Source organism: Octopus bimaculoides, chromosome 8 (assembly GCF_046866305.1).
Source record: "Octopus bimaculoides isolate indiv1 chromosome 8, ASM4686630v1, whole genome shotgun sequence".
NCBI classification, from domain to species: domain Eukaryota; kingdom Metazoa; phylum Mollusca; class Cephalopoda; order Octopoda; family Octopodidae; genus Octopus; species Octopus bimaculoides.
Genome location: NC_142935.1, coordinates 90,553,511 through 90,576,907, shown reverse-complemented (window position 1 = coordinate 90,576,907; position 23,397 = coordinate 90,553,511). Strand labels below are relative to the sequence as shown.

The 23,397-nt window shown below is 55.9% G+C and overlaps 1 protein-coding gene and 1 pseudogene across 1 annotated transcript in view; one reads left to right on the top strand and one right to left on the bottom strand.

Moving 5' to 3' along the window:
- Positions 1–23,397, bottom strand: part of LOC106881243 (mitogen-activated protein kinase kinase kinase 1) — a 251,732-nt gene that overhangs the window by 212,229 nt on the left and 16,106 nt on the right. The window lies entirely within an intron of this gene.
- LOC128248614 (5S ribosomal RNA) lies at positions 18,467–18,585 on the top strand (annotated as a pseudogene).

Here is a 23,397-nt window from a genome sequence, read left to right as displayed (position 1 = left end):
AAGAAAAGTGATGGAAACGTTCACTATGTGTAAACATAACAGGTTTTATATAGTTGTGTTTAGGACAGGAAAAAAAATAATAAGTACAGTCATAGAGGACAGTTGCCCTGCAGTTGTGAACCCCTTTTTCAAATTCAGCAATGAGGTGTATATCTATACATAACTGTTTCAAAACACACAGCTTTACAATTCAGTTTATAAATTTATATTTAATGGTTGTAGTGTGGAAGACATGTGTTAGCTATTCAGAAACACACAAAGATTGTTAATTTTACTTAAATGTCTATTACTTATTTGAGGTTAAAATTTAAGATGAAACATAAAATATAGCAGAGGATGAGGGAAATAACATAATATGATGGTGTGCTGAAAAGTTCTTGGCTTTAAGGGTACCGCAAAAGGCTTGATTGGAGTTCTTTTACAGGGCTTAGAGAAACTGAGAGACCACTGCAATAAGTGTGTGAATCTGAGAGGGGAATATGCTGAATAAAATCATAATTAACTGACCCTCCTGTATTTTTTTTTACCTAAGGTCAGGAACTTTTCAGTACCCCCTCATACAAAAGCTCCCTTTTTCAAGATATTAAATCTTTTTAGTGTAAAATCTGGACTGAAAAGAAGGATTTAAATGTTCGATTTAGCATCACAGCTAAATATATGAACATGAAGGAATATTCTATTATAATTAACAGTAGCAACAACTTTGAAGCTTTCACGAAAGCTGTGGGAAAGTGACATAAGAGGAAGGTACTTGGGAGGGAGATCTAATAGCTGGGTAAAAGAGTAATGAACCCCTTTGGTCATGAATGGCCATGGGATTGCACCTTGAAAGTTCCCCTCCAAGGCACAAGTCTGGGCAAGGTTGTTTATGGAAGACCAGTAATCATCGCAACCCACTTCTACAGCTGACTCAACTGGAACAATGTGAAATAAGGTGGCTTGCTCAGATCACAACAACCCAGTCCAGAAATTGAACTCATTACCTCATGATTATGAGCCCAATGTCTAACCACTGAGCCATGTGCCTTCTCTACAGCAGCAGTTCTCAATCATTTTTTGCACCATAGACTGGTTTCATGCTAGACAATTTTTCCACAGGGGATCACAAACATAACAAAGCACAATAAAGTGACCAAGTGTTTAGGGTGTTGCACTTAGGCTTGCTTGATTGTGAGTTTGATTCCTGGACTGGGCAGTGTGTTATGTTCTTGAAGAAAATACATCATTTCACATTGCTCTGTGGATGGGAGAATGGCAGAATCATTGGCACATTGACAGAAATGCTTTAAGGTATAAATTCTAGTACTCTACATTCGGAGTTCAAATTCCACCTGCAAGTATTCATGTAGTCATAGATCTACTAAAGGCAGCAGGGGAGGGAACAGGTCCTTCCAGATCATATAGAGAGTGCTGGAGAAGGTTCATATGCACTGGACCTGTCCAAGTATAATATATAGATATTAAACATACATAGATGTAGGTGTGACTGAATGGTTAGAGGCTTGCTTTCAAAACACATGGTTCCTGGTTCAGTCTCATTGCATGGAAACATGGGCAGGTATCTTTTACTATAGCCTTGAGCCAACCAAAGCTTTTTGAGTGGAGTTGGCAGATGGAAAGTGAAAGAAGCCTGCTATATAAATATGTGTGTGTGTGTGTGTGTCTTTATGTATGCGTTTGTCTCCCACCACAGCTTGACAACTTGTGTTGGCGCATTTGCTGAACTGTTAAGTTCAGCAAAAGGGACTGATAGGATAAGTACCTGGCTTTCATCATCATCATCATCATCATTTAACGTCCGCTTTCCATGCTAGCATGGGCTGGACGATTTGACTGAGGACTGGTGCAACCGGATGGCTACACCAGGCTCCACAAAAGAATATTAAGAACTGGGGTTGATTTATTCAACTAAAATTCTTTAAGGTGGTTTCCCAGCATGGCTGCAGTCTAGTGAGTGAAACAAGCAAAAGATACAATACGTATGCAATGCAAAAACATCCTGGAGACTACAATAGTCAATAAAATAGATAAAGTTTAGCAGTTTATTGTTTCTATGCAGTCTGACGCTAAATGACCCATGGCCTGATGGCTGGAGACACCTTTTCTATATAGAATACAACCTATATCAGACAAATGTCTCCCAAACAAAAATAACACTTTACAATCTTAACCATTTCCCTGCCAAAAGCATTTTCATAAGTTTATCCTAAACATCCATGTTTGTTTTCACACTTTGTTTTAGTTGGTTCATTTCATACGTTCTGAGTAATATAAAGCTTTCTTTTCATTAATCTCAAATTACTCTGGTAGTTGAAAAACATGAATTGGGAATGTGTGTCATATCTGATGTATGTACATTATGGAAATATGTTCTTTGGTTTTCATGTGATACACAGGACAGGAGGCAAAGGGTTAAAATAGACAACACATATCATGTAGTATAGTTTGAGGTAGGTGTCTATGACTGAAAAATAAGAATACACCATGTGGCTGAAAGTGGGAACAATTTTAACCATTTTCCTACCCAAAGCATTTTCATAAGTTTGTCTTAAGCATCCATGTTTGTGTTCAGACTTTTAGTTGGCTCATTTCACTCCTTCCTTTAAAATTACGATTTAAACATTGCTGTCTCTCGTCCAACCCATGCTAGCATGGAAAGCAGACATTAAACGACGATGATGATGATGATTTCATATGTTCTGAGTAATGTAAAGCTTTCTTTTCATAAATCCCAAATTAGTCTGGTAGTTGAAAAAAATAAATTAGGAATTAATGTTTATCACCTCATCAATATATCTGTTCTGTAGGGATCGACATTACTACTTTTTTTAACCCCAGGAGGAGCCTCCTTCAACTGGCTATCGATGCAATCTGCACCCAATATATTGGGTTGTCCGGAAAGTTCATGCCGATTTATAGTAGCTTACCTTTCGACTTATTTGCCATGAAGCCACCTCAATTCTGGGAAACCATGAAACCACCTCAAGTTAAAGGAAAGATGGAGACGCATTGTGCAACAAAATGGTTCATATTTGGTTGATTAAAAATGTAATGGCAAGTATCTATTGACCTTTTTCTTTCCTTTAAAAATCGGCACGAACTTTCTGGACAACCCAATATATTGCAAACAGGGGAGTGAACCCATATCATCTTCTAGCAGACAATAGGATCACCAGACCATATGGTTTCAGCCTATTTGGGAACATATGTCATATCTGATATCATGGAAATATGTTGTGATTTACATGTGAATCACAGGACAGGCAAAGGATTAGAATAGACAACACATATTGTGTAGTGTAGTTTGAGGTAAGGCTACTATAACTGAAACATAAGAATACACTGTGGCTGAAAGTGAGAACACTGTTGGATCAAGGATGATTTGGGTGATGAGATCTAAGAAACAAGAATACTACTCAATCCCATCATCATTATTGTTATCAGCACCATCACTGCCACCACTACAACCACTACTACAACTGCCACCGCCATCAACAACAACAACATAACCTCCTCCACTACTACAATCAGTACCACCATTACAACCACAACCACAACAACCTCCACAACAAGAACCACCACTACTACCAATACCAACATTACAGCCACTACTACAACTGGCTAACATCATCACTACCACCACTACTGTCACCATCACCACCACCGCAACCACAATCACAACCACCTCCACCACCACCAACACCAACACCACTACCATCACCACCAATACCACCACTACTACAGCCAGCACCATCATCACCACCACTACCACCACCACCACCACCAACACCAACACCACTACCATCACCACCAATACCACCACTACTACAGCCAGCACCATCATCACCACCACTACCACCACCACCAACACCACTACCATCACCACCAATACCACCACTACTACAGCCAGCACCATCATCACTGCCACCGCTATTATCACCACCACCACCACCTCCACAACAACAACAACAACCACTACCACCACCACTACTACCACCACTACTACCACCACTACTACCACCACTACCACTGCCATTTCTAGCATGGAAAGAGACAAAGGGTCTCTGCAAACAAAGGAACAGATAAAAACAAAGGATCCTCTCATTTAGAGAGTAAAACGGGTGCGGGGTGGGGGGAGAGTTGGGGGTTCGGGAAATGGAGGGAGGAAAATTAACAAGAGGAATAGGAAGAGGAAATGGTAGTGGTGGGGGGAGAAGTAAAGGTGGGGTGGGGTGATGGTGGTAGTGGATGTGGTGTTGGTGAAGTGAATGTAGTAGTGGTGGTTCTAGTGGTGGTAATGGTGGTGGGGTGGTAGTGGTAGTGGTGGTACGGGGTTTTTGTGGGGGTGTTGGGGATGCAGAGGTGCTGGTGGTAGTGGTGATGGTGATTGTAGTGGAGGTCGTTGTGGTAATAGTGGTAGTGGTGGTGGTGGTGGTGGTGCTTGTTGTGGGGTAGGTGGGTGTGTGGTGGTGGTGGTGATAGAAGTAGTAGTAGGAGGAGGAAGAGTAGGAGGAGGAGGAGGAGGAGGAGGAGGAGTAGCATCAGCAGCAACAGCAGCAGCAGCAGCAGTAGTAGTAGTAGTAATAGTAGTGATGGAGTGGGGATGAAGGTGGAAATGGTGGGAGGGGGTGATAGTGGTAGTGGTTGTGGTTATGGCGGTGTTGGTGTTGGTGTTGTTATTGGTGGTGGTGGTGGTGGTTGTGATGATGGTAGTGGTGGTGATTGTGGTTATGGTGGTGGTGGTGGTTATTGTGGTTGTGGTTGCGGTGGTGGTGGTGGTGGTGATGATGGTGGCGGTGGCTGTGGAGGTGATAGTCGTTGGTGTATACAATAACTCAATACAACACACTTTCTACACATCACCCTCTTCACAACACTGTACAGGAAACTGACAACATGTGAGCCTTAAGCTTCTGCATGGTCGTTCAATCAGCTAGAGATAGCAACCAAATTCCTTTAAATCACACACCCTGCCTCCTTCATAAAAGGGAACAGAGGGACACATTGTAAAATGTAATCCTAGATCAGGCATGGGCAAGCTTTTTCGAGAAATGGGTCACATGAGACATGGCTTATCATCAAGTAGTAAAATAAAAAACGTCGCTGGCAGACGACGGCGAGCTGGCAGAAACGGCGAGCTGGCAGAAGACGCCGAGCTGGCAGAAGACGGCGAGCTGGCGGAAGACGGCGAGCTGGCAGACGACGGCGAGCTGGCAGAAGACGGCGAGCTGGCAGAAGACGCCGAGCTGGCAGAAGACGGCGAGCTGGCAGACGACGGCGAGCTGGCAGAAGACGGCGAGCTGGCGGAAGACGGCGAGCTGGCAGACGACGGCGAGCTGGCAGACGACGGCGAGCTGGCGGAAGACGGCGAGCTGGCAGACGACGGCGAGCTGGCAGAAGACGGCGAGCTTGCAGAAGACGGCGAGCTGGCAGAAGACGGCGAGCTGGCAGAAGACGGCGAGCTGGCAGAAGACGGCGAGCTGGCAGAAGACGGCGAGCTGGCAGAAGACGGCGAGCTGGCAGAAGACGGCGAGCTGGCGGAAGACGGCGAGCTGGCAGAAGACGGCGAGCTGGCAGAAGACGGCGAGCTGGCAGAAGACGGCGAGCTGGCAGACGACGGCGAGCTGGCGGAAGACGGCGAGCTGGCAGACGACGGCGAGCTGGCAGAAGACGGCGAGCTGGCAGAAGACGGCGAGCTGGCAGAAGACGGCGAGCTGGCAGAAGACGGCGAGCTGGCAGAAGACGGCGAGCTGGCAGAAGACGGCGAGCTGGCGGAAGACGGCGAGCTGGCAGACGACGGCGAGCTGGCGGAAGACGGCGAACTGGCAGACGACGGCGAGCTGGCAGAAGACGGCGAGCTGGCGGAAGACGGCGAGCTGGCGGAAGACGGCGAGCTGGCAGAAGACGGCGAGCTGGCGGAAGACGGCGAGCTGGCAGACGACGGCGAGCTGGCAGAAGACGGCGAGCTGGCAGAAGACGGCGAGCTGGCGGAAGACGGCGAGCTGGCAGACGACGGCGAGCTGGCAGAAGACGGCGAGCTGGCAGAAGACGGCGAGCTGGCAGAAGACGGCGAGCTGGCAGAAGACGGCGAGCTGGCAGAAGACGGCGAGCTGGCAGAAGACGGCGAGCTGGCGGAAGACGGCGAGCTGGCAGACGACGGCGAGCTGGCGGAAGACGGCGAACTGGCAGACGACGGCGAGCTGGCAGAAGACGGCGAGCTGGCGGAAGACGGCGAGCTGGCGGAAGACGGCGAGCTGGCAGAAGACGGCGAGCTGGCGGAAGACGGCGAGCTGGCAGACGACGGCGAGCTGGCAGAAGACGGCGAGCTGGCAGAAGACGGCGAGCTGGCGGAAGACGGCGAGCTGGCAGACGACGGCGAGCTGGCAGAAGACGGCGAGCTGGCAGACGACGGCGAGCTGGCGGAAGACGGCGAGCTGGCAGAAGACGGCGAGCTGGCGGAAGACGGCGAGCTGGCAGACGACGGCGAGCTGGCAGAAGACGGCGAGCTGGCAGAAGACGGCGAGCTGGCAGAAGACGGCGAGCTGGCAGACGACGGCGAGCTGGCGGAAGACGGCGAGCTGGCAGAAGACGGCGAGCTGGCGGAAGACGGCGAGCTGGCAGACGACGGCGAGCTGGCGGAAGACGGCGAGCTGGCAGAAGACGGCGAGCTGGCAGAAGACGGCGAGCTGGCGGAAGACGGCGAACTGGCAGACGACGGCGAGCTGGCAGAAGACGGCGAGCTGGCAGAAGACGGCGAGCTGGCGGAAGACGGCGAGCTGGCAGAAGACGGCGAGCTGGCGGAAGACGGCGAGCTGGCAGACGACGGCGAGCTGGCGGAAGACGGCGAGCTGGCAGAAGACGGCGAGCTGGCAGAAGACGGCGAGCTGGCGGAAGACGGCGAGCTGGCAGAAGACGGCGAGCTGGCAGAAGACGGCGAACTGGCAGAAGACGGCGAACTGGCAGAAGACGGCGAGCTGGCAGAAGACGGCGAGCTGGCAGAAGACGGCGAGCTGGCAGAAGACGGCGAGCTGGCAGAAGACGGCGAGCTGGCGGAAGACGGCGAGCTGGCAGAAGACGGCGAGCTGGCGGAAGACGGCGAACTGGCAGAAGACGGCGAGCTGGCAGACGACGGCGAGCTGGCAGACGACGGCGAGCTGGCAGAAGACGGCGAGCTGGCGGAAGACGGCGAGCTGGCAGAAGACGGCGAACTGGCAGAAGACGGCGAGCTGGCAGAAGACGGCGAGCTGGCAGAAGACGGCGAGCTGGCGGAAGACGGCGAGCTGGCAGACGACGGCGAGCTGGCAGAAGACGGCGAGCTGGCAGAAGACGGCGAGCTGGCAGAAGACGGCGAGCTGGCGGAAGACGGCGAGCTGGCAGACGACGGCGAGCTGGCAGAAGACGGCGAGCTGGCAGAAGACGGCGAGCTGGCGGAAGACGGCGAGCTGGCAGACGACGGCGAGCTGGCAGAAGACGGCGAGCTGGCAGAAGACGGCGAGCTGGCGGAAGACGGCGAGCTGGCAGAAGACGGCGAGCTGGCAGAAGACGGCGAGCTGGCGGAAGACGGCGAGCTGGCAGACGACGGCGAGCTGGCAGACGACGGCGAGCTGGCAGAAGACGGCGAGCTGGCAGAAGACGGCGAGCTGGCGGAAGACGGCGAGCTGGCAGAAGACGGCGAGCTGGCAGAAGACGGCGAGCTGGCGGAAGACGGCGAGCTGGCAGACGACGGCGAGCTGGCGGAAGACGGCGAGCTGGCAGAAGACGGCGAGCTGGCGGAAGACGGCGAGCTGGCAGACGACGGCGAGCTGGCGGAAGACGGCGAGCTGGCAGAAGACGGCGAGCTGGCAGAAGACGGCGAGCTGGCGGAAGACGGCGAGCTGGCAGAAGACGGCGAGCTGGCAGAAGACGGCGAACTGGCAGAAGACGGCGAGCTGGCAGACGACGGCGAGCTGGCAGACGACGGCGAGCTGGCAGAAGACGGCGAGCTGGCGGAAGACGGCGAGCTGGCAGACGACGGCGAGCTGGCGGAAGACGGCGAGCTGGCGGAAGACGGCGAGCTGGCAGAAGACGGCGAGCTGGCAGAAGACGGCGAGCTGGCGGAAGACGGCGAGCTGGCAGAAGACGGCGAGCTGGCAGAAGACGGCGAGCTGGCAGAAGACGGCGAGCTGGCGGAAGACGGCGAGCTGGCAGAAGACGGCGAGCTGGCAGAAGACGGCGAGCTGGCGGAAGACGGCGAGCTGGCAGACGACGGCGAGCTGGCGGAAGACGGCGAGCTGGCAGAAGACGGCGAGCTGGCGGAAGACGGCGAGCTGGCAGACGACGGCGAGCTGGCGGAAGACGGCGAGCTGGCAGAAGACGGCGAGCTGGCAGAAGACGGCGAGCTGGCGGAAGACGGCGAGCTGGCAGAAGACGGCGAGCTGGCAGAAGACGGCGAGCTGGCGGAAGACGGCGAGCTGGCAGAAGACGGCGAGCTGGCAGAAGACGGCGAGCTGGCAGAAGACGGCGAGCTGGCGGAAGACGGCGAGCTGGCAGACGACGGCGAGCTGGCAGAAGACGGCGAGCTGGCAGAAGACGGCGAGCTGGCGGAAGACGGCGAGCTGGCAGAAGACGGCGAGCTGGCAGAAGACGGCGAGCTGGCAGAAGACGGCGAGCTGGCGGAAGACGGCGAGCTGGCAGAATACGGCGAGCTGGCAGACGACGGCGAGCTGGCAGACGACGGCGAGCTGGCAGAAGACGGCGAGCTGGCAGACGACGGCGAGCTGGCAGACGACGGCGAGCTGGCAGAAGACGGCGAGCTGGCAGAAGACGGCGAGCTGGCAGAAGACGGCGAGCTGGCGGAAGACGGCGAGCTGGCAGACGACGGCGAGCTGGCAGACGACGGCGAGCTGGCAGAAGACGGCGAGCTGGCAGAAGACGGCGAGCTGGCAGAAGACGGCGAGCTGGCAGAAGACGGCGAGCTGGCAGAAGACGGCGAGCTGGCAGAAGACGGCGAGCTGGCGGAAGACGGCGAGCTGGCAGACGACGGCGAGCTGGCAGACGACGGCGAGCTGGCAGAAGACGGCGAGCTGGCAGAAGACGGCGAGCTGGCGGAAGACGGCGAACTGGCAGACGACGGCGAGCTGGCAGAAGACGGCGAGCTGGCGGAAGACGGCGAGCTGGCAGAAGACGCCGAGCTGGCAGAAGACGCCGAGCTGGCGGAAGACGGCGAGCTGGCAGACGACGGCGAGCTGGCGGAAGACGGCGAGCTGGCAGAAGACGCCGAGCTGGCAGAAGACGCCGAGCTGGCGGAAGACGGCGAACTGGCAGACGACGGCGAGCTGGCAGAAGACGGCGAGCTGGCGGAAGACGGCGAGCTGGCAGAAGACGGCGAGCTGGCAGACGACGGCGAGCTGGCAGACGACGGCGAGCTGGCAGAAGACGGCGAGCTGGCAGACGACGGCGAGCTGGCGGAAGACGGCGAGCTGGCAGACGACGGCGAGCTGGCAGACGACGGCGAGCTGGCGGAAGACGGCGAGCTGGCAGAAGACGGCGAGCTGGCGGAAGACGGCGAGCTGGCAGAAGACGGCGAGCTGGCAGAAGACGGCGAGCTGGCAGAAGACGGCGAGCTGGCAGACGACGGCGAGCTGGCGGAAGACGGCGAGCTGGCAGACGACGGCGAGCTGGCAGACGACGGCGAGCTGGCGGAAGACGGCGAGCTGGCAGAAGACGCCGAGCTGGCAGAAGACGCCGAGCTGGCGGAAGACGGCGAGCTGGCAGACGACGGCGAGCTGGCGGAAGACGGCGAGCTGGCAGAAGACGCCGAGCTGGCAGAAGACGCCGAGCTGGCGGAAGACGGCGAACTGGCAGACGACGGCGAGCTGGCAGAAGACGGCGAGCTGGCAGACGACGGCGACCTGGCAGACGACGGCGAGCAGGCGGAAGACGGCGAGCTGGCAGAAGACGGCGAGCTGGCAGAAGACGGCGAACTGGCAGAAGACGGCGAGCTGGCAGAAGACGGCGAGCTGGCAGAAGACGGCGAGCTGGCAGAAGACGGCGAACTGGCAGAAGACGCCGAGCTGGCGGAAGACGGCGAACTGGCAGAAGACGGCGAGCTGGCAGAAGACGGCGAGCTGGCGGAAGACGGCGAACTGGCAGACGACGGCGAGCTGAAGGAAGACGGCGAGCTGGCAGAAGACGGCGAGCTGGCAGAAGACGGCGAGCTGGCGGAAGACGGCGAGCTGGCAGACGACGGCGAGCTGGCAGACGACGGCGAGCTGGCAGAAGACGGCGAGCTGGCAGAAGACGGCGAGCTGGCAGAAGACGGCGAGCTGGCGGAAGACGGCGAGCTGGCAGACGACGGCGAGCTGGCGGAAGACGGCGAGCTGGCAGACGACGGCGAGCTGGCAGACGACGGCGAGCTGGCAGAAGACGGCGAGCTGGCAGAAGACGGCGAGCTGGCAGAAGACGGCGAGCTGGCGGAAGACGGCGAGCTGGCAGACGACGGCGAGCTGGCAGACGACGGCGAGCTGGCAGAAGACGGCGAGCTGGCAGAAGACGGCGAGCTGGCAGAAGACGGCGAGCTGGCGGAAGACGGCGAGCTGGCAGACGACGGCGAGCTGGCAGACGACGGCGAGCTGGCAGAAGACGGCGAGCTGGCAGAAGACGGCGAGCTGGCAGACGACGGCGAGCTGGCGGAAGACGGCGAGCTGGCAGACGACGGCGAGCTGGCAGACGACGGCGAGCTGGCAGAAGACGGCGAGCTGGCAGAAGACGGCGAGCTGGCAGAAGACGGCGAGCTGGCGGAAGACGGCGAGCTGGCAGACGACGGCGAGCTGGCAGAAGACGGCGAGCTGGCAGAAGACGTCGAGCTGGCGGAAGACGGCGAGCTGGCAGACGACGGCGAGCTGGCAGAAGACGGCGAGCTGGCAGAAGACGGCGAGCTGGCGGAAGACGGCGAGCTGGCAGACGACGGCGAGCTGGCAGAAGACGGCGAGCTGGCAGAAGACGGCGAGCTGGCAGAAGACGGCGAGCTGGCGGAAGACGGCGAGCTGGCAGACGACGGCGAGCTGGCAGAAGACGGCGAGCTGGCGGAAGACGGCGAGCTGGCAGACGACGGCGAGCTGGCAGAAGACGGCGAGCTGGCGGAAGACGGCGAGCTGGCAGAAGACGGCGAGCTGGCAGACGACGGCGAGCTGGCAGAAGACGGCGAGCTGGCGGAAGACGGCGAGCTGGCAGACGACGGCGAGCTGGCGGAAGACGGCGAGCTGGCGGAAGACGGCGAGCTGGCGGAAGACGGCGAGCTGGCAGACGACGGCGAGCTGGCAGAAGACGGCGAGCTGGCGGAAGACGGCGAGCTGGCAGACGACGGCGAGCTGGCGGAAGACGGCGAGCTGGCGGAAGATGGCGAGCTGGCGGAAGACGGCGAGCTGGCAGACGACGGCGAGCTGGCAGAAGACGGCGAGCTGGCAGAAGACGGCGAGCTGGCAGAAGACGGCGAGCTGGCGGAAGACGGCGAGCTGGCAGACGACGGCGAGCTGGCAGACGACGGCGAGCTGGCAGAAGACGGCGAGCTGGCAGACGACGGCGAGCTGGCGGAAGACGGCGAGCTGGCAGAAGACGGCGAGCTGGCGGAAGACGGCGAGCTGGCAGACGACGGCGAGCTGGCGGAAGACGGCGAGCTGGCGGAAGACGGCGAGCTGGCGGAAGACGGCGAGCTGGCAGACGACGGCGAGCTGGCAGAAGACGGCGAGCTGGCGGAAGACGGCGAGCTGGCGGAAGACGGCGAGCTGGCAGAAGACGGCGAGCTGGCAGAAGACGGCGAGCTGGCAGACGACGGCGAGCTGGCAGAAGACGGCGAGCTGGCGGAAGACGGCGAGCTGGCAGAAGACGCCGAGCTGGCAGAAGACGGCGAGCTGGCAGAAGACGCCGAGCTGGCGGAAGACGGCGAGCTGGCAGAAGACGGCGAGCTGGCGGAAGACGGCGAGCTGGCAGACGACGGCGAGCTGGCAGAAGACGGCGAGCTGGCGGAAGACGGCGAGCTGGCAGACGACGGCGAGCTGGCAGAAGACGGCGAGCTGGCGGAAGACGGCGAGCTGGCAGACGACGGCGAGCTGGCAGAAGACGGCGAGCTGGCGGAAGACGGCGAGCTGGCAGACGACGGCGAGCTGGCAGAAGACGGCGAGCTGGCAGACGACGGCGAGCTGGCAGACGACGGCGAGCTGGCAGAAGACGGCGAGCTGGCGGAAGACGGCGAGCTGGCAGACGACGGCGAGCTGGCGGAAGACGGCGAGCTGGCAGACGACGGCGAGCTGGCAGACGACGGCGAGCTGGCAGACGACGGCGAGCTGGCAGACGACGGCGAGCTGGCAGAAGACGGCGAGCTGGCAGAAGACGGCGAGCTTGCAGAAGACGGCGAGCTGGCAGACGACGGCGAGCTGGCAGAAGACGGCGAGCTGGCAGACGACGGCGAGCTGGCGGAAGACGGCGAGCTGGCAGACGACGGCGAGCTGGCAGAAGACGGCGAGCTTGCAGAAGACGGCGAGCTGGCAGACGACGGCGAGCTGGCAGACGACGGCGAGCTGGCAGACGACGGCGAGCTGGCAGACGACGGCGAGCTGCCGGAAGACGGCGAGCTGGCAGACGACGGCGAGCTGGCGGAAGACGGCGAGCTGGCAGACGACGGCGAGCTGGCAGAAGACGGCGAGCTGGCGGAAGACGGCGAGCTGGCAGACGACGGCGAGCTGGCAGAAGACGGCGAGCTGGCAGAAGACGGCGAGCTGGCGGAAGACGGCGAGCTGGCAGAAGACGGCGAGCTGGCAGACGACGGCGAGCTGGCGGAAGACGGCGAGCTGGCAGACGACGGCGAGCTGGCGGAAGACGGCGAGCTTGCAGAAGACGGCGAGCTGGCAGACGACGGCGAGCTGGCGGAAGACGGCGAGCTGGCAGACGACGGCGAGCTGGCAGACGACGGCGAGCTTGCAGAAGACGGCGAGCTGGCAGACGACGGCGAGCTGGCAGACGACGGCGAGCTGGCAGACGACGGCGAGCTGGCAGACGACGGCGAGCTGGCGGAAGACGGCGAGCTGGCAGACGACGGCGAGCTGGCAGAAGACGGCGAGCTGGCAGACGACGGCGAGCTGGCAGAAGACGGCGAGCTGGCAGAAGACGGCGAGCTTGCAGAAGACGGCGAGCTGGCAGACGACGGCGAGCTGGCGGAAGACGGCGAGCTGGCAGACGACGGCGAGCTGGCAGACGACGGCGAGCTGGCAGACGACGGCGAGCTTGCAGAAGACGGCGAGCTGGCAGACGACGGCGAGCTGGCAGAAGACGGCGAGCTGGCAGAAGACGGCGAGCTGGCAGAAGACGGCGAGCTTGCAGAAGACGGCGAGCTGGCAGACGACGGCGAGCTGGCAGAAGACGGCGAGCTGGCAGACGACGGCGAGCTGGCGGAAGACGGCGAGCTGGCAGACGACGGCGAGCTGGCAGACGACGGCGAGCTTGCAGAAGACGGCGAGCTGGCAGACGACGGCGAGCTGGCAGAAGACGGCGAGCTGGCAGAAGACGGCGAGCTGGCGGAAGACGGCGAGCTGGCAGACGACGGCGAGCTGGCAGACGACGGCGAGCTGGCAGAAGACGGCGAGCTGGCAGACGACGGCGAGCTGGCAGACGACGGCGAGCTGGCGGAAGACGGCGAGCTGGCAGACGACGGCGAGCTGGCAGACGACGGCGAGCTTGCAGAAGACGGCGAGCTGGCAGACGACGGCGAGCTGGCAGAAGACGGCGAGCTGGCAGAAGACGGCGAGCTGGCAGAAGACGGCGAGCTTGCAGAAGACGGCGAGCTGGCAGACGACGGCGAGCTGGCAGAAGACGGCGAGCTGGCAGACGACGGCGAGCTGGCAGACGACGGCGAGCTGGCAGAAGACGGCGAGCTTGCAGAAGACGGCGAGCTGGCAGACGACGGCGAGCTGGCAGAAGACGGCGAGCTGGCAGACGACGGCGAGCTGGCGGAAGACGGCGAGCTGGCAGACGACGGCGAGCTGGCAGACGACGGCGAGCTTGCAGAAGACGGCGAGCTGGCAGACGACGGCGAGCTGGCAGAAGACGGCGAGCTGGCAGAAGACGGCGAGCTGGCGGAAGACGGCGAGCTGGCAGACGACGGCGAACTGGCAGACGACGGCGAACTGGCAGACGACGGCGAGCTGGCAGAAGACGGCGAGCTGGCGGAAGACGGCGAGCTGGCAGAAGACGGCGAGCTGGCAGAAGACGGCGAGCTGGCAGACGACGGCGAACTGGCAGACGACGGCGAGCTGGCAGAAGACGGCGAGCTGGCGGAAGACGGCGAGCTGGCAGAAGACGGCGAGCTGGCAGAAGACGGCGAGCTGGCAGAAGACGGCGAACTGGCAGAAGACGGCGAGCTGGCAGACGACGGCGAGCTGGCAGAAGACGGCGAGCTGGCAGACGACGGCGAGCTGGCAGAAGACGGCGAGCTGGCAGAAGACGGCGAGCTGGCAGACGACGGCGAGCTGGCAGACGACGGCGAGCTGGCAGACGACGGCGAGCTGGCAGAAGACGGCGAGCTGGCAGAAAACGGCGAGCTGGCAGAAAACGGCGAGCTGGCAGACGACGGCGAGCTGGCAGACGACGGCGAGCTGGCAGAAGACGGCGAACTGGCAGACGACGGCGAACTGGCAGACGACGGCGAGCTGGCAGAAAACGGCGAGCTGGCAGACGACGGCGAGCTGGCAGACGACGGCGAGCTGGCAGAAGACGGCGAACTGGCAGACGACGGCGAGCTGGCAGACGACGGCGAGCTGGCAGACGACGGCGAGCTGGCAGAAGACGGCGAACTGGCAGACGACGGCGAGCTGGCAGACGACGGCGAGCTGGCAGAAGACGGCGAACTGGCAGACGACGGCGAGCTGGCAGAAAACGGCGAGCTGGCAGACGACGGCGAGCTGGCAGAAGACGGCGAACTGGCAGACGACGGCGAGCTGGCAGACGACGGCGAGCTGGCAGAAGACGGCGAACTGGCAGACGACGGCGAGCTGGCAGAAAACGGCGAGCTGGCAGACGACGGCGAGCTGGCAGAAGACGGCGAGCTGGCGGAAGACGGCGAGCTGGCAGAAGACGGCGAGCTGGCAGACGACGGCGAGCTGGCAGAAGACGGCGAACTGGCAGACGACGGCGAGCTGGCAGACGACGGCGAGCTGGCAGAAGACGGCGAACTGGCAGACGACGGCGAGCTGGCAGAAAACGGCGAGCTGGCAGACGACGGCGAGCTGGCAGAAGACGGCGAGCTGGCGGAAGACGGCGAGCTGGCAGAAGACGGCGAGCTGGCAGAAGACGGCGAGCTGGCAGAAGACGGCGAGCTGGCAGAAGACGGCGAACTGGCAGACGACGGCGAGCTGGCAGAAGACGGCGAACTGGCAGACGACGGCGAGCTGGCAGACGACGGCGAGCTGGCAGAAGACGGCGAACTGGCAGACGACGGCGAGCTGGCAGAAAACGGCGAGCTGGCAGACGACGGCGAGCTGGCAGAAGACGGCGAGCTGGCGGAAGACGGCGAGCTGGCAGAAGACGGCGAGCTGGCAGAAGACGGCGAGCTGGCAGAAGACGGCGAACTGGCAGACGACGGCGAGCTGGCAGAAGACGGCGAGCTTGCAGAAGACGGCGAGCTGGCAGAAGACGGCGAGCTGGCAGAAGACGGCGAGCTGGCAGACGACGGCGAGCTGGCAGACGACGGCGAGCTGGCAGACGACGGCGAGCTGGCAGACGACGGCGAGCTGGCGGAAGACGGCGAGCTGGCAGACGACGGCGAGCTGGCAGACGACGGCGAGCTGGCAGACGACGGCGAGCTGGCAGAAGACGGCGAGCTGGCAGACGACGGCGAGCTGGCGGAAGACGGCGAGCTGGCAGAAGACGGCGAACTGGCAGACGACGGCGAGCTGGCGGAAGACGGCGAGCTGGCAGAAGACGGCGAACTGGCAGACGACGGCGAGCTGGCGGAAGACGGCGAGCTGGCAGACGACGGCGAGCTGGCAGAAGACGGCGAGCTGGCGGAAGACGGCGAGCTGGCAGAAGACGGCGAGCTGGCAGAAGACGGCGAGCTGGCAGAAGACGGCGAACTGGCAGACGACGGCGAGCTGGCAGAAAACGGCGAGCTGGCAGACGACGGCGAGCTGGCAGAAGACGGCGAGCTGGCGGAAGACGGCGAGCTGGCAGAAGACGGCGAGCTGGCAGAAGACGGCGAGCTGGCAGAAGACGGCGAACTGGCAGACGACGGCGAGCTGGCAGAAGACGGCGAGCTGGCAGACGACGGCGAGCTGGCAGACGACGGCGAGCTGGCAGAAGACGGCGAGCTGGCAGACGACGGCGAGCTGGCGGAAGACGGCGAGCTGGCAGACGACGGCGAGCTGGCAGACGACGGCGAGCTGGCAGACGACGGCGAGCTGGCAGAAGACGGCGAACTGGCAGACGACGGCGAGCTGGCGGAAGACGGCGAGCTGGCAGAAGACGGCGAACTGGCAGACGACGGCGAGCTGGCAGAAGACGGCGAGCTGGCGGAAGACGGCGAACTGGCAGACGACGGCGAGCTGGCGGAAGACGGCGAGCTGGCAGACGACGGCGAGCTGGCGGAAGACGGCGAGCTGGCAGAAGACGGCGAACTGGCAGACGACGGCGAGCTGGCAGAAGACGGCGAGCTGGCGGAAGACGGCGAACTGGCAGACGACGGCGAGCTGGCAGAAGACGGCGAACTGGCAGACGACGGCGAGCTGGCAGAAGACGGCGAGCTGGCAGAAGACGGCGAGCTGGCAGACGACGGCGAGCTGGCGGAAGACGGCGAGCTGGCAGACGACGGCGAACTGGCAGAAGACGGCGAGCTGGCAGACGACGGCGAGCTGGCAGAAGACGGCGAACTGGCAGACGACGGCGAGCTGGCAGAAGACGGCGAGCTGGCAGAAGACGGCGAGCTGGCAGACGACGGCGAGCTGGCAGAAGACGGCGAGCTGGCAGACGACGGCGAACTGGCAGAAGACGGCGAGCTGGCGGAAGACGGCGAGCTGGCAGACGACGGCGAACTGGCAGAAGACGGCGAGCTGGCAGACGACGGCGAGCTGGCAGAAGACGGCGAGCTGGCAGACGACGGCGAACTGGCAGACGACGGCGAACTGGCAGAAGACGGCGAGCTGGCGGAAGACGGCGAGCTGGCAGACGACGGCGAACTGGCAGAAGACGGCGAGCTGGCAGACGACGGCGAGCTGGCAGAAGACGGCGAACTGGCAGACGACGGCGAGCTGGCAGAAGACGGCGAACTGGCAGACGACGGCGAGCTGGCGGAAGACGGCGAGCTGGCAGACGACGGCGAACTGGCAGAAGACGGCGAGCTGGCAGACGACGGCGAGCTGGCAGAAGACGGCGAACTGGCAGACGACGGCGAGCTGGCAGAAGACGGCGAGCTGGCGGAAGACGGCGAGCTGGCAGAAGACGGCGAGCTGGCAGAAGACGGCGAGCTGGCAGAAGACGGCGAGCTGGCAGAAGACGGCGAGCTGGCAGACGACGGCGAGCTGGCAGAAGACGGCGAGCTGGCAGACGACGGCGAGCTGGCAGAAGACGGCGAGCTTGCAGAAGACGGCGAGCTTGCAGAAGACGGCGAGCTGGCAGAAGACGGCGAGCTTGCAGAAGACGGCGAGCTGGCAGAAGACGGCGAGCTTGCAGACGACGGCGAGCTGGCAGACGACGGCGAACTGGCAGAAGACGGCGAGCTGGCAGAAGACGGCGAGCTTGCAGAAGACGGCGAGCTTGCAGAAGACGGCGAGCTGGCAGAAGACGGCGAGCTTGCAGAAGACGGCGAGCTGGCGGAAGACGGCGAGCTGGCAGAATCGTTAGCACGCCGGGCGAAATGCTTAGCGGTATTTCACCCGTCACTACGTTCTGAGTTCAAATTCCGCCGAGGTTGACTTTACCTTTCATCCTTTCGGGGTCGATAAATTAAGTACCAGTTACACACTGGAGTCGATGTAATCGACTTAATCCCTTTGTCTGTCCTTGTTTGTCCCCTCTATGTTTAGCCCCTTGTGGGCAATAAAGAATTAAGAAGCTTGTTTTCCAATCAAATGGTTTCAGGTTCAGTCCTATTGCATGGCAGTTTGGGCAAGTGTCTTCTACTATAACCTCGGACTGACCAAAGCCTTGTGAGTGTATTTGGTAGGTGGAAACTGAAAGAAGCCCGTCGTATATGTGTGTTTTTGTGTCTGTATTTGTTCCCCAACCACCATCACTCGGCAACTGGTATTGGTATGTTTGTGTCCCAGTAACTTAGCGGTTTGGCAATAGAGACTGATAGAATAAGTACCACACTACAAAAAAAAAAGTACTGGGGTTAATTCAGTTCACTTGGCTAAAAATTCCTCGAGGTGGTGCTCCAGCATGGCCACAGTCTAATGGCTGAAACAAGCAAAAGGTAAAAAAACAAAGGTTAACTATAAAGGTCAACTATGGCCATATCACGTTGAAAGCATCAGCTCTCATCCGATCACCGAAGTTAAGCATCATTAAGCATAGTGAGTACTTAGATGGGTGACCACTTGGGAAACCTAGGTGCTGTAAGCCTTTCACACTTTTTAACTTTTATAAAATATATGTCCAGTTTTCATCATCATCATCATCATCATCATTTAACGTCCGTTTTCCGTGCCGGTGGTTTGACAGGAGCTGCCCAGGATCCATGTTTGTTTTGGCATGGTTTCTACAGCTGAATGTAAGTTCAATACATTGGTTAGGTTACACACATTGTTTACATGAAATTATGGGATGTTGCTGTCATCACTTCCAGTTTCTATCCCAATTTACTTTCGTTTTTGAGGACAATTTACTTCCCCACCCATTTTTTTTTACAGCCACAAACTGTTTCCTCACATGTCTACTTTAAGACTAATCTTTAAAACAGAACTTGTTTCTCAAGAGTGCGATGAAAAACTGAAAACTGTGTTTAGTTTACTGTTCATTAAATATAATGTTTATTAACACATTAGTCACTACTGTTATCTTACACCACCATCATTACTGCCTGCTGTTTCTGGGTCATCGTTATCTTCACAGAAACAGGGAAGCTTATTGTCAGAGGTATCTGTTGCAGTACTTATTCCAGCTTTGTTTTAAAGGCCTTATCTAGTATTTCTTCTTTCATAGTTGTCCATGAAAACTTGACCTACTGACATACCTTTGCAATAGCAGGTCAATTAGTTGTCCTGGTGGTTGATGGTGGTGGTGTATTAAATTCTTACCACACCCCAACTCACAATCACCCATTTGTTTCAGACTTCTTGCATAAAATATTCCAATGGCTTTTTCAGTGGTTATAACTACGATGTTAAACTACCTTAGATCAAATGTTTGTTTAGTTTTTAATAGTTGTTTAATAACTGCTTATAAATTTTTTAAAAGTTTTTCTTTGTTGTTTCTGTTTCAAGATCTTGGAATTGATTTGGCACTCAGCAGACCATGTGGGTGCCATGACCATAATTTAACTAACCACAATCTTATTCTGCCTTTGTTCATCTAACCTCTTTCTGATGGACATGAATAAGAACACTATGGAAACAGGCAATTTGATGTGGCTGTTTAGATACTATCAATTTAGTAAGGCTGACTAGACATAAAACATGTTTTGACAACAGTACTTTTTAGCACTAGAGGCACACACACACACAAACACACACACACCACACACACATAAGCATGACTGTGTGGTGAGAAACTTGCTTCCCAACCACATGGTTCTGGGTTCAGTCCTATTGTATGGCACCTTGGGCAAGTGTCGGATCTTTTTTAAAACGGGGGCCACATTTTTCATTAATGTTTTACGTAGTGTTTTTGGTACCGAAAGACTTTCAAACTTCGTATACTTATCTATTTTGTGTTATAGAACAGAAAAATATTTTTGTATTCGAATTTATTTCATGTAAAAAATTGTGTTATTTCGATAATTTCAACCAATCACTGACGTCCATTCAGCCGATATACATTAAGTGCCGACTACATAAACAAACGATTCTTCGTTTTATTTGCTTTTTTCATTTTAAATTTGCTTTAACCCTAATCCTAACCCTAACCCTAACCCTAACCCTAGGGTTAGGGTTAGGGTTAGAGTTAGGGTTAGGGTTAATTGTTTCAGAATCGTTTGTTTATGTAGTCGGCACTTAATGTATATCGGCTGAATGGACGTCAGTGATTGGTTGAAATTACAGAAATACGACAACTTTAACGTGGAATAATTTATGGATTTCTTTTTTTTTTAAGAAGACTAAGAGAAAAAAAATGTTTTATATGACATATTCTACCAGTGTTCCAAGTTTCAAAGTGTTTCGTTAATGAAAAATGTGGCCCCCGTTTTAAAAAAGATCCCAAGTGTCTTCTACTATAGCCTCAGGCCGACCAAAGCTCTGTGAGTGGATTTGGTAGACAGAAACTGAAAGAAGCTCGTCATATATATACATATGCATATATTTATGTGTGTGCCTTTGTGTCTATATTTGTGTCAGCCATCACTTGACAACTGGTGTTGGTGTGTTTACGTCCTTGTAACTTAGCAGTTCGAGAAAAGTACTAGGCTTACAAACAGTAAGTCCTGAGGTTGATTTCTTCAACTAAAGAAACCCCTTTAAGGCAGTGCTCCAGCATGGCCGCAGTCAAATGACTGAAACAAGTAAAAGAATAAAAGAATACAGTTGCACAATTAACATAAACATGGTAATTGTTCAGTTTAATTATATAAAAAATGTATATAAAAATTAAGGGGGAGATAAGTAATAAAAGAAGCAAAGGGTATTCGGTGGCATAGAGACAGTCTCAAGAAAGTGGTTTTTGGTCGAAGTACCTGACTGCACGTGTGGAGGCGTAATGGCCCAGTGGTTAGGGTAGCGAACTCACAGTCATAGGATCGCGGTTTCAATTCCCAGACCGGGCGTTGTGAGTGTTTATTTGTTTATTGAGCGAAAACATCTAAAGCTCCACGAGGCTCCGGCAGCGGATGGTGTCGAACCCTGCTGTACTCTTTCGCCACAACTTTCTCTCACTCTTACTTCCTGTTTCTGTTGTACCTGTAATGCAAAGGGTCAGCCTTGTCACACTCTGTGTCACGCTGAATATCCCCGAGAACTACGTTAAAGGTACACGTGTCTCTGGAGTGCTCAGCCTCTTGTACGTTCATTTCACGAGCAGGCTGTTCTGTTGATCGGATCAACAGGAACCCTCGACGTCGTAAGCGACGGAGTGCCAACAACCTGACTGCACAGAAGAAACTTTAACTGAGCTGATACAAAGGTGGATTTTGCCTGGGTCTCACACAGTCAGCGATGAATAGCAAGCATATAATAACATCGGTATCCTCAATGGTGGTGCCTACACGCACGAGGTGATTATACACCAAGAATTTATTGATCTTCATGATCAAGACGTCCACACACAAAATGTGGAAAGTATGTGGATGCGGGTGAAACGGAAGTTGAGACGACAGCTTGGGACATCAGACGAATTGCTTGTTTCAGATCTGCATGAGTTTTTCTGGCGTAATTCCACTGAGAAAAAGAAGACATTTGTTCACTTTTTGGCGGTGATCACCAGTCTTTATGCTGTATAAAAAGCAAGCTGCTTCTTTTATTACTTATCTCCCCTTTATTTTTTTTTTTTTTTTATATAACTTAAAGTGAACAATTACTCATAAACACTTTCCCTCTCCAAACATACATAAAAAGAAATATGCTCACACACATAAATAGAGAGAGAGGGAGAGAAGGAGAGGAAGAGAAAGAAAGAAAGAGAGAGAGAGAGAGAGAGAGAGAGAGAGAGAGAGAGAGAGAGAGAGAGAGAGAGAGAGAGAGAAAGAGAGATCTGATGTCAGCGTCAAATCAGCGACGCCAAAACGGCTCTGCTGAACCGGTTCTGCTAAAACGTCTCATACCTGAAACACTGAGTGGGTTCCTTGAGTATTGTTTTTGTTTCTTTTTGTTCAAAGATTCATTATGGTAGTAACTTTGCGTCATCTGCACAGGCGGCCAACACAACAGTGTAACAGGATTTTCACCCAATTGTTTAGATAGCCATGGTCTTTTGCTCTGTTATTTTTTGACAGCTTTCTTTCATGGCACGTCAAATGTAAACAACGTGTCGTTCATTTGTCCTAGTTCATAATTTATTCTTTATGCACCGGTTGTTCAATCCTAGTTTTTACTTTCAGACTTAGCCGTACCTCTTCGTGAAAAAGTCCACCACCAAAACGATCATCCATGAAACTCCATCTGATTCTATATTTCTCTTTTTATATATCTCCCTCCCTGATGCGCCGTCAATGAAACTGTATCCCATATTTTATTGTGTACTCATGATTTTATGGCTTCGTACAATTGACAGAATTTCATATATTTATAACGAAGGACTTGTTTGTTTGTCTTTTTCATTTTCACTTTTTTTCGTCTACGAATCATTTTGTTTTTTCTATCGATGGTGGTCTATACAGACATTCAGCTGCCCGGTAGCCACGTCGTTTAACATATTCAACAACTTGTAGTTGATAACGAATTGTGTTTGTCTGTCTCTGTTTAGATGTTATTGTGTAAGTGTCGAAGAAAAGTATTGTCAGCTGAATAACTAAGCTGACAGTAAACAGATGGCGTCTACTTCGGTGGTACGTCTGTCTGACAGCCCTACAAATGGCGTGTGAAGCGTCAACCACCCTAGAAGCATCATCAAACACCAAGACCCCCATATCTTCAGCAGACTACCCTATCTTTTTGCTAATAGATAAGTATTCACAAATACTGCATTTTACAATAAAGAAGTGGTTTAAAAAAAACCTCTGCGTAGAAGATACCATGGTGTGAATTTTGCAATAAAAACATCTTTTATCTTTTACTTGTTTCAGTCATTGGACTGTGGCCATCGAACAAATCGACCCCAGTGCTCATTTTTAAAGTTTGATACTTATTCTACCGCTAAATTACAGAATGTCAATAAACCAACACAGTTATCAAGAGTTGGCGGGGAAACACACACATGCGTGCACGCATACGTGAATGTGACAGGTTTCTAGTTTCCGTCTGCCAAATCCACTCACAAGGCCTTTGTCAGCTCGGAGCTATAAATAATACAGTTATTCAAGGTGCCAGACAGGGGGACTGACCCCAGAACCATGTGTTTGGGAAGCAAACTTCTTAACATACTAGCAAATCAGAGCGCCTTATTTCTCTGTCTGCCACTACAGAACAATTATTTCGTAAATATAACCTAAGTATATAGATTTACCATGAGAAGCCCAACAAGATGAGGTAGTGAGATGTGAGGGTGCTTCTTTGGCGTGTGATCTACAAGGGAGATTACTTTAGGTTACTTTTTAGTTTAATTTACTATTTCTAAAAATCCGCAAGG